General features: G+C 35.2%; 1 long non-coding RNA gene across 1 annotated transcript; it reads right to left on the reverse strand.

The window, feature by feature from the left end:
- Nucleotides 1–3,601: 3,601 nt before the first annotated feature.
- LOC130461230 (uncharacterized) lies at nt 3,602–5,291 on the reverse strand. Its single transcript, XR_008921633.1, has 3 exons — nt 4,851–5,291; nt 4,523–4,761; nt 3,602–4,009 (listed from the first exon to the last, which is right to left on the reverse strand). It is a non-coding gene; the product is annotated as an uncharacterized lncRNA (long non-coding RNA).
- Nucleotides 5,292–10,121: the final 4,830 nt, after the last annotated feature.

Genomic DNA, 10,121 nt, shown 5'->3' on the forward strand with positions numbered 1-10,121 from the left:
AAATATGAGCAGCCCCCCCCATACACAATATATAAAGACGTAAAGGTTTCCCCACCTAATCCTAAGGTGGTCATGCTATAAGTCTGCATAGTATTCAGCTATGGTCATGCTCCCTATGCTAAGGTTTATGAATTCCTAAGCTTTTTGCTTTCTCATAAAAGGTAGGGTAAAACTTTCCCCTTAAGACAGTAACAATTGAATCCTAATTGAATCTCTCAGCAGCGCTAAGCCTAGCTCTATTTTCTCTCCACCATAAATCAGCTTCATCTTTCAAGTACATGACAACTTGACCCACTCTCATGTTCTCAAGACATTTTACATCCCCAAACAGTTTCTCAAACTCTCTAACCTAGTTCTCTAAAAAGTAGGATCAACTTGCCCCTTAATTCATGGTGGCTTAACTTTGGCTAGTCTCTCAAACATGTCCCCAGCAGGATCGGGACGCTCAATTCTCTCCTGGGTTAGCTTTTCCGCCAATAGGCGAATAGCAACAACTAAGTCATTATTGTTGGCCATTCTAGAACGCGGCCTGCAATTAGTATACTCTACTTTAGGTTTGAAACATCACCTATACGTTATCCCATACAATTTAATACTTGAATTGACCATAAAGTTCGCCTCAACCAACAATGTTCACATTAATACACATCATTTATGAAGGCACGACAATCGTTTATGAAGGTGCAACGATCGTCTACAAGATGCAATAATCATTGAAAAATAATCATCCTCGATAATTCACGAAAGACATTCACACACTGCACATATGGCATAACCTTTTGAATCATATTGGTCATGAGGGTCTAGATTGGCCCTCACTTTCTTTATGTACTCAAATCATTTAATATTATTGTGGCAATTAAATTGATCCACAATTCACACTGAGTATGCAACCAATGGAAAATTAATCCATGACGTGTTACCTAAAGGTTGGGGTATTATGGAATCCTCAAAATAGAATAAAGAACAATTCCTTGAAAACTTTAACTTTTATTGCTAACTCCATAAATATTTATTACATCCTTCAAAATAATAAAGAACATTTCAAACTTCAATAAACTTTAACTTTAAACTATTGTAGCTTCGCTACTTATTCTCTAAAACATAAAAGAGTTAAATTAACTATTTATGACTTCAAAATATTTGTGGCCTCTTGCCTATCCATTGCTCCTGAAACTTGCGAAGTGAAATTTAGATCTCAAGATTATCGAACTCTTCTTCAGGGTCTTCATCGGGGTCTTCCTCAGGGTTTGCATCTTCACCCATGTCTTCATCTTGATTAGGCTCACTTGCCATCTCCTGTTCACTTTCGAGCTCTGCATCCAAATCACTAGAGATCTCAATGGTTGGCTCATGAGCCGCTGGGTTAGGATACTCTGCCTCAACACCTACATTCTCATTCTCCACAGCTACATCATTTTCCTCTAGGTCATTATTTACACTAATTCCCATAGGTTCTTCTGTAACTGAATCCCCAACATGACTCCCTACGATTTTACCGTCTCTAAACCCACTTTCTGCCGCTTCAATAATGGTGGTCAGAATTTCTGAATCATATTTCCATCTACCATCCCAAGTTCCATACTTAGTCAAGTTTGGAGTCCCATTATCAGAATGCATGTCTTTAAACTTTTCCTTGAGTTCTAGGTATGGAAATTTGTTAGGTAAGCAATTAATGATAGTGGCTGGTATGATATCCTTTCTCATTAAGATAGGTTGCCCTTGAACTTTAGCATAATATTCACATCCAAACATGATTTTCTTCACGTAAATATCAGGGGTTTCTATATCAAGTTTCTCGAAGGATCCTATGTTGGTATACTTGGAAAGAAATATTTTATTCCTGAAATAAACAATTCCATGTCTCACTAACGATTTTCCAACCAAATCATAAACAAAGTTCAATAACGCAATAAGTTTGGTGGAAGCAAACAATTCTTTATGCACATGTAAATGTAACACTTAAACAATTAGCACACGCACGTACATAACAATCAATTTCTAAAGTTAGCGTTGACTAGCTACTAATGCACATATAATTCTACCTTATATGCCCTTCTTATACTACCCATCTCTCATAAACTAAAGCATTGGAATAATTTAAATAACAAGGTAAAAGGACGCTAATATAATAAAATTATAACATAGAATATTAATATAAATAAAAAATATAAAATAAATAAAGTAAAATAAATTAAGGAAATGCGTAGCGAATAAATTAGAAAATAAAGTTATTAATTCGAAAAAGATTTATATTTTCTAATAACGAATTCTAACTCTTGAAACAACTTAAAAAAATGTACTCATTTTTTTTTTTTTTGAATAATAAATAATAAGAAAAATAAAAATGTCGAAAGTATCACTTTAACTTTAATAATAATTTGATTTCGAACTTAAATAAGAAATATTATATACTTTCAAACAGGATAAAAGGAAATCGGTCCCCCAAAAAAAAGTACCAATTTTTGAACACTATAATACGTAGAATCTCGATTTTTAAGAAATTTATTTTAAATAACTAGATAGTTAGGCGCCTAAAATTTATTAAAGTAAAACCTTAGCTTCTAGATACCACTTTGTAACACCCCGACAATTCCCTTTTTCTAAAACAACCCTTTTATAAATATAACTATAGAGAATTATCAAGGCATTATCGCCCGTGTGAAAACGTACGGCTTATTCAGAATTTTGCAGCGGAAAACATAAAACTAACTTTTAGGTTCATAAATAATCGATTACATACTAAGTCCAAAACCAATTAACGGAAATAAGGAAATACGAATAGTACGACAACTTCCAAATATAAGTTAACAACCCAAATCACTTAATAAAACAAATATAACTACGAGCTCTCTAATCCCGATCCCAATGATGCATCATCTTCAAACCTGTAGATGGGCAACGCTTATTGATCCTTAGAGACTGCTCACCAAAGTTGGGTCATCACAGGATCAATAAGGCATAGCCATGATCAACATGCACAAGCAAAAGCACGTAATCAGCAAAGCTGAGTACTACATACTGAATCAATAATAATCCTAACATGATTCTATTAAACGAACAACCCTAACATGATACTAATGAACACAAACAAGGGCAGACAAAACATGATAGTTTGACGACCATACTTGACCAGACTAGACTAGGCTAGACTTTTAGCAATAATATTATTTTAGTTGAAATAGACAATGGACCGAGTTGACCATCCAGAAGTCTTCACTAAGGAAGACGAGGTACGGGCGCGACTCCGTAACCTCAGTGACCTGCGATATCGAGGAACGTTTAAATAAAAATAGGACACGGTGATCAATCCGGTCCCAGAAAAGGCCATGGGCTACCACCATGAACCCCAACTCCTGTTTGTCCGTCACTTCAGACGTGCACAGTCTAAAGCTATTGCTATTCAGTTTCACTTTACATGATTTACAAATTGAGATTCCGTTATGACTCAACCATTACATAAGACAGACAATTCACATTTGTTCACAACTGTTTTTATCTTGGAATTAAGTAAGTGATCATAAAAGCATCAATCAAGACTCATTCCAACTTAACCAACCTTTCCTTTAACCATGAGCAACCCTGTATATGGGCATAAAGTTTCAACTTACTAAACAAGGTCCTCCGCCCTTATAAAGTAGTGAAAAGATAGAAAGGGAACAACAACCAATTGATCCAACCCAATCATATAGAATAATCTAGTGTTCCCAACCAACATGTTTGTATCAAACATCCATACTAACATGTTACAGTTCTTATAGTGCAAAATAAGTTCAATAAGTTTGTCCAACAGTATTAAACATGCACATTCAATATAACCCAGTTCGTCCATAATATCAACATCACCAAGTTCAACAATAATATCAACATAACCAAGTTCAACAACAAGATTCAACATGGTTTCATCAATTAGCACACATTCCAAGCACACAGGTATGTACGTACCTTGCATAAACAACTAATAGGCCACTTTAACACTTTCAAAAGTCGCCTAAAGAGAATTCTCCGCCTAAAACAACCAACAAGGATTCCCAATCAATTTCTAATCATTCACAACTATAATAAAGCATTCTAAATACATCCTAAACATATTTAGAACCTTCCCCAATATCCAAACTTGAATGTTTGATTTCCTAACATCATAATTATTAAATTACTGATTGAAATTCGTTGAAAACTCTTCGCAAACATCATACTTTAAATTTTCAGCAATATAACTAATTTCAAACTACTCCCAAAACTTTGAAATCATAAAAACAATAACTTTAATAATTTATAATCATTCTACCATGATTTCAAAACTATTAAACCTTTAAAACCTTAAAATTTCATGCTTTAAATAATTAAAATTCAAATTCCAATTCAATTACATAATCTGAAAATTAATAATTTGATTATGCAAAACATATAATCTGAAATTCATAATTAAATTATAAAACTATAAAATTTAATTCAAGAAAACATAAATTAAATTAATTAAACATAATTAAAACATTAAATTAGCTTAGGGTTAGGAGTAAACCAAAAAGTGAAGGGAGGAAGAGCTGACGGCGGTTGGTGCAGCAGCACGGCGATGCCACAGTGGCAGCGCGGCGATGGGTGGTGGCGCAGCAGGGTGACCGAAGGTGGCTGGTGGTGCAAGCAGGAGGAAACGCACGCAGAGGAGAAAGAAAAGGAGGAGTGTTGATGCTTCGCGAAGGAGAAGGGAAGGGGCCAACGACCGGTGCTGGTTGGTTGGCGGCAGCGACGGGGTGCAGGTGGCTGTCGCAACAAATGAACACAAGCATTAAGGAGGAGAGAACGAAAGGGAGAAGGAAAACCGAAGGAGAAAAGGAGGAAGAAGAAGTTACCGGCGAGGAAGGTTGCACGCGACGGAGGAGGAGCGTCTGAGGTGGTTGGCCGGCGGCGTGAGGGACAACAGCAAGGAGGGCGGCGGTGGCTGAAGCAGAGAGAGAGTTTGCTTGCTTTTCACGTGAATTGGAGGAGAGGAGAGAAGAGGGTTTTTGGCTTTCTTGATTTTACGTGAAGTTGAATTATGGGTTGATAATATGGGTTTTCTTGTTTTGGGCTTTGTCAATTTGGGCTAGGATTAGAATTGAGTTTGTTTGAATCCAAAACCAGTTAATATTGTTTTCCAAATTCAATCGAACGTGTTTTCGCAATTCAAATTCTTTTCAACATAAAATTCTAAAATTATTTTTTTGATTTCATAAATCGTTGAAATATTTAGAACGTATAAAAATAAATTACGTTAAATATATATTTATTACTAAACTTCATAAATTCTATTTAATTATAAATAATATACGTTAAAATATATTTAATAAAATTTATAAATTTACGGGGGATTACAGGCAAAGGCCATGACCAAAACACACAAAGCACGTAATCAGCAAAAGCTGTGTACTTACAAGAATAGAGTGAAATGAAACTAAAACATGCATCACTCACTAAATACTAATCAACATGCAAAAGCAATTTAATAATAACAAGTAAATCATGAATACAAGACTCGACGCTTGACTCGACTCTTGACTCACAATTTAATTAGAATAAGCTTCGAACGGGCCAAAAGAAAGTTCCATAAAGGAAAGGGGATGGGAGCCAACCATACACCAAATAATAAGTAATAAAATCGGACCATACCGAGTGTCGGGCCATACCGACGGAATTCCTGCGCATAATATAAATGAAACAACGTCTTGTATCATTAGTAGGAGTACGAGCTTTCCGGCAAGACTCCCCCCGTTGTTCATACTCAAGGTATATACGTTCCAAGAGTTTTGAAGCTTGTTCTGGTTGCACTTTACGTTCATTAATATTTTATTAAAGGCTAACTCAAGACTCACCAACATACATACATAATTAGGGGTGTGCAGAATTTGACCGGGTCCTGAATCCGGTCCGGAACCGGACCTGAATTGTCCGGTCCGGTCCGGACCGGTAGATTCCGGACCGGACACCGGTCCTAAAAAAACAAGATTCCGGATTCAGGTCCGGACCGGACAAAAACCTGAATTTTCCGGTCTAACCCGGAAACCCGGATATATGAATATAAATGACAGTTTTTTTTACTTCCCCTCCTCAAATCCTCAACCCTAGCCGTCTCCCACTTATAGTTTGTTTCTCTCTCCTCCCCTCCCCTTCCACATCTTTCCTCTCTTCAAATCCTCCTGATTCTCACCTAGTCACAAACTCAAAAAGACACAAACTAACCACCATGTTTATACCAAATCATCCTCCTCCGTGGTAAAGTCACCACAGAACAACTAATTCATGGCCGGAGCCGCACAACGACCTTCACCAACAATTTTACCACTTCAATAATAGGTTTCTCTGTCAATCTTTTCAAAATCTACAACAATGGTGTTTTCTCATGGTGGACGAAAAAATTCATATGTTTTGCTTATGGTGGCGGAGTTATTCGAATATTGTAGATCTAACAAGGTTTATAGTGGGTAATTTTGCTTCTTTAGTTGCAATTAATGTTGAATTGGAGTAGATCGGTGTATCTCTCAAATGGAAGTGCATGCTCCATTTTTCTTCTTCTTTTTTAATTTATTGCTATTTGAAGGTTTTTTTTTTTTTTTAATGTACATTATTTTATTTTTCTATTTAAATGTTACTCTAATTTTATGGGTACATGTATAATGATTAATGAGAAATGTAGTCAAATGGTCATTTGACAGATTCATAATGATAAAGGAAATTTTTAATTCAAAATCGGCTAAATAAAGATTCAGGTCTAACAGGTCCAAAACCGGTTTAGTCCGGAAATTTCAGGACCGGACCGGTCTAGACCGGAATAATTCCGGTCCGGACACCGGACCTATAAAATCTCATATTCCGGATCCGGTCTATTCCGGTTCCGGTCCGGACCGGACCGGTTTTGGACCTGTGCACACCCCTATACATAATACGCTTAATTTTCAGATTATATAAATACATTGAAATATTGATTTTGATTATTTAAAGTATGAATTTCAAGGTTTTAATAGTGGTAAATCATGGTAGGACGATTGTGGGTTATTAAATTTATTGCTTTGATGTTCTAAGAACGTAAATTGGCCTTGGTGAAGTTTGTAAACGAATTTATATTGCTAAAAATTTAAGTATGATATTTGCAAAAGTTTTCAACGAATTTCAAACATCGAATTCGATAATTATGATGCTAGGAAATCAAATGTTCAGGTTTTGATATTGGGGAAGGTTCTAAATATGTTTAGGATGTATTTAGGATGCTTTATTATAGTCGTGAATGATTAGGAATTGATTGGGATTATTTGTTGGTTGTTTTAGGCGGAGAATTCTCTTTAGGAGACTTTTGAAAGTGTTAAAGTGGCCTATCAGTTTGTTTACACAAGGTACGTACATACCTGTGTGCTTGGAGATGTGTGTTATTTGTTGAAACCATGTTGAAATTGTTGATGAACTTGGTTATGTTGGAATTACATGTTTAATATTGTTGGATGGACATGTTGAACGTATATTTCGTTATTAGAATTATAACATGTTAGTATGGATGATTGATGCAAACATGTTGGTTGGGAACACTAGATTATTTTATACATATACCGTGTTCTATTTTTATTCAAAAGTTCCTCGATATTGCAGGTCACTGAGTTTACGAATTCGCTCCCGTACCTCGTCTTCCTTAGTGAAGCTTCTAGCTAGACAACTCGGTCCATTGACTATTTCAATTTAAAATAATATTATTGTAATAAAAGTCTACTCTAGTCCAGTCTAGTCCAGTCTAGCCTAGTCTAGTCAAGTGTGGTCGTCAAATTAACATGTTTTGTCTGCCCTCACTTATGTTTATTAGTATCATGTTAGGATTGCTCGTTTAATAGAATCATGTTAGGGTTGTTATTGATTTAGTATGTAGTACTCAGCTTTGCTGATTACGTGCTTTGTTTGTGTGTGTTGATCATGGCTATGCCTTATTGATCATGTGATGACCCATTTTGGTGAGCAGTCTCTAAGGATCAATAAGCGTTGCCATCTACATGTTTGAAGATGATTGTTGAGTAATATAGTGTTTTGATGATTATGAACAAATGATGATTATCTAACTAATGTGTGTATTGTTTAGATGTGCATGAACAAGTAATGACGGTTAATACAGATCATTTAGTTGGAAGATTATGAAGATATATACAAGAAGAAGTGAAGTTCCTGAAAGGAACTCAAGAAGTGAAGGGAACTTCAGAAGAGAAGTCTAATTATATAAGTATACCATTAGACTTAGAGTTTGTGTCCTTAACTACTGCATACTTGTTTATTAGTTTAGTTTTCTTCATCTTGCTTGTATTGGTTGTCATCACTGACTTTATGGTTTTGATGACAACTAGCAAACGACTAACCTATGTTTGAGTTCCAATATGTATACGAAACAAATATAGGTTTGATGAAGAAACAAACATGAAGAGTTCAAGTCAATAAATCAAGTATCCAAGCTGCAACAAAGTTCTTCAAAGGAACACAAACAGATCAGTTCCTCAGCAGATCCTACGAGGAACAACGAGTATAAAGTTCCTGAGTAGGAACAAGCATGGAGAAGTTCCAGAGGCGGAACTATCAACATGAGGCTCTTGAGTTGGAGCATCATGAAGCATGAAGAAGAAAATAAGAGTTTATTTTCTATGATTCATGTAAGTATGTAGAAACTTGAATAATTGAGGAACACGGTGCCAAAAGGAACTTGTCGGAACTTATGAGAAATAACGTCAGTTTATCTTCCTAGAATACTCCTAGTTTTAAGGTAATTTTAAGTGTCAATAACGTGGCTTTTAACACTCCTAGTTGTTAGGGATTTACCTTTGACTTTGAGTATTTATCTCCTAGTAAAACTCTATTTACTTATGTTTTTAAAATAAAAGATAATTTTTATAAAATCTTATTTTAATTAGGATTCTGATTTTTATATCATATATTTATTTATTTATTATTTAAAATTCGTTTTTAATAATGTCCTATTTATTCTAGGATTTGTTTTGAATATCTTTTGTAGTTTAATGTGTTTAAAATTTTATTTTTAATAAATAAAAAATAATTAATCTTTTTGTAAAATAAAATCTGATTGTTAGTTATTTTATTTTAATAAAATTTATTTTTCTATTTTATTAAAATCAGATTTAAAAGGTTTTGTTTTAGAAAATTAAAATCATTGTTTTACGTTGTTTTGGAAAAACTACATTAGTGGAGAAATAATAGGAGATCATGGAAAACCTGATTATGCTTAGCCCTAACTCCATGATTTTCTCTACTGACTAAAGTCATGGGATCATGCCTAAATTGAAGGGCTTAGTGGTTGTTAGTGGAGAAGATTATGGAGAAAGTGGTTGAGGTTTCTTCCTCTATAAAAGGAGAGCTTTCTCATTCATTCAAGGGTGTCTGACTTCTCGGTCATTCCACAGAGTCTGGTTTACGTGGAAGGTAATTAAAGAAGATATATTTGTTCCACGTTTTTGAGTCAGTTCCTGCAGTTCCGAGTTCCTGTCAGTTCCGAGTTCCTTTACAGTTATTCACTCTCTACATATTAGAGTTTAATCAATTATCAAATGTCTATATTTTAAGAGTTGTTCAAGGGTTGAGTGAGCTCTTGTAATGGGTAATTTGTCAAGGGTTTGAGTGAATTCTTGTATAAGTTTTGGGCAGGAACTTGAGTGAGTTCCTGATGTGTATGGGGTAGGAACTTGAGTGAGTTCCTGTTGTATTTGGGGAGGCTTTGAGTGAAGTCTATGAGAGAGAAGCTGATAGGCTTTGAGTGAAGCAAAAGAGTCAAGAGAGACTTCTAGGGAAGTCAGTGAGAGCGTAGTTGTTTGAGGAATAACTATTGAAACTTGAGTTCGTAGAGGAACTCAAGTAATGCCCGAGTTCCTTATAGGTTTGTAACTGAGTTGTTGCCCTATAGTGAAAAGAGTTTAAGTTGAAATCCCTAGTGGGTCGAGGTTTTCTTTCTAGTTGGGCGTAGAAAGTTTCCTCGTAAAATCTCTCTTGCATTGTTTCTCTACTTGCTTAAAGTTTCTTTATAATTCCGCAAAATTGGCTAGAAAGTTCCATACTACAATTCACCCCCCCTCTTGTAGTGTTCCATCCGAATAACAATTGGTATCAGAGCC

This window comes from Spinacia oleracea, chromosome 5, assembly GCF_020520425.1.
Source record: "Spinacia oleracea cultivar Varoflay chromosome 5, BTI_SOV_V1, whole genome shotgun sequence".
Lineage (NCBI taxonomy): Eukaryota > Viridiplantae > Streptophyta > Magnoliopsida > Caryophyllales > Amaranthaceae > Spinacia > Spinacia oleracea.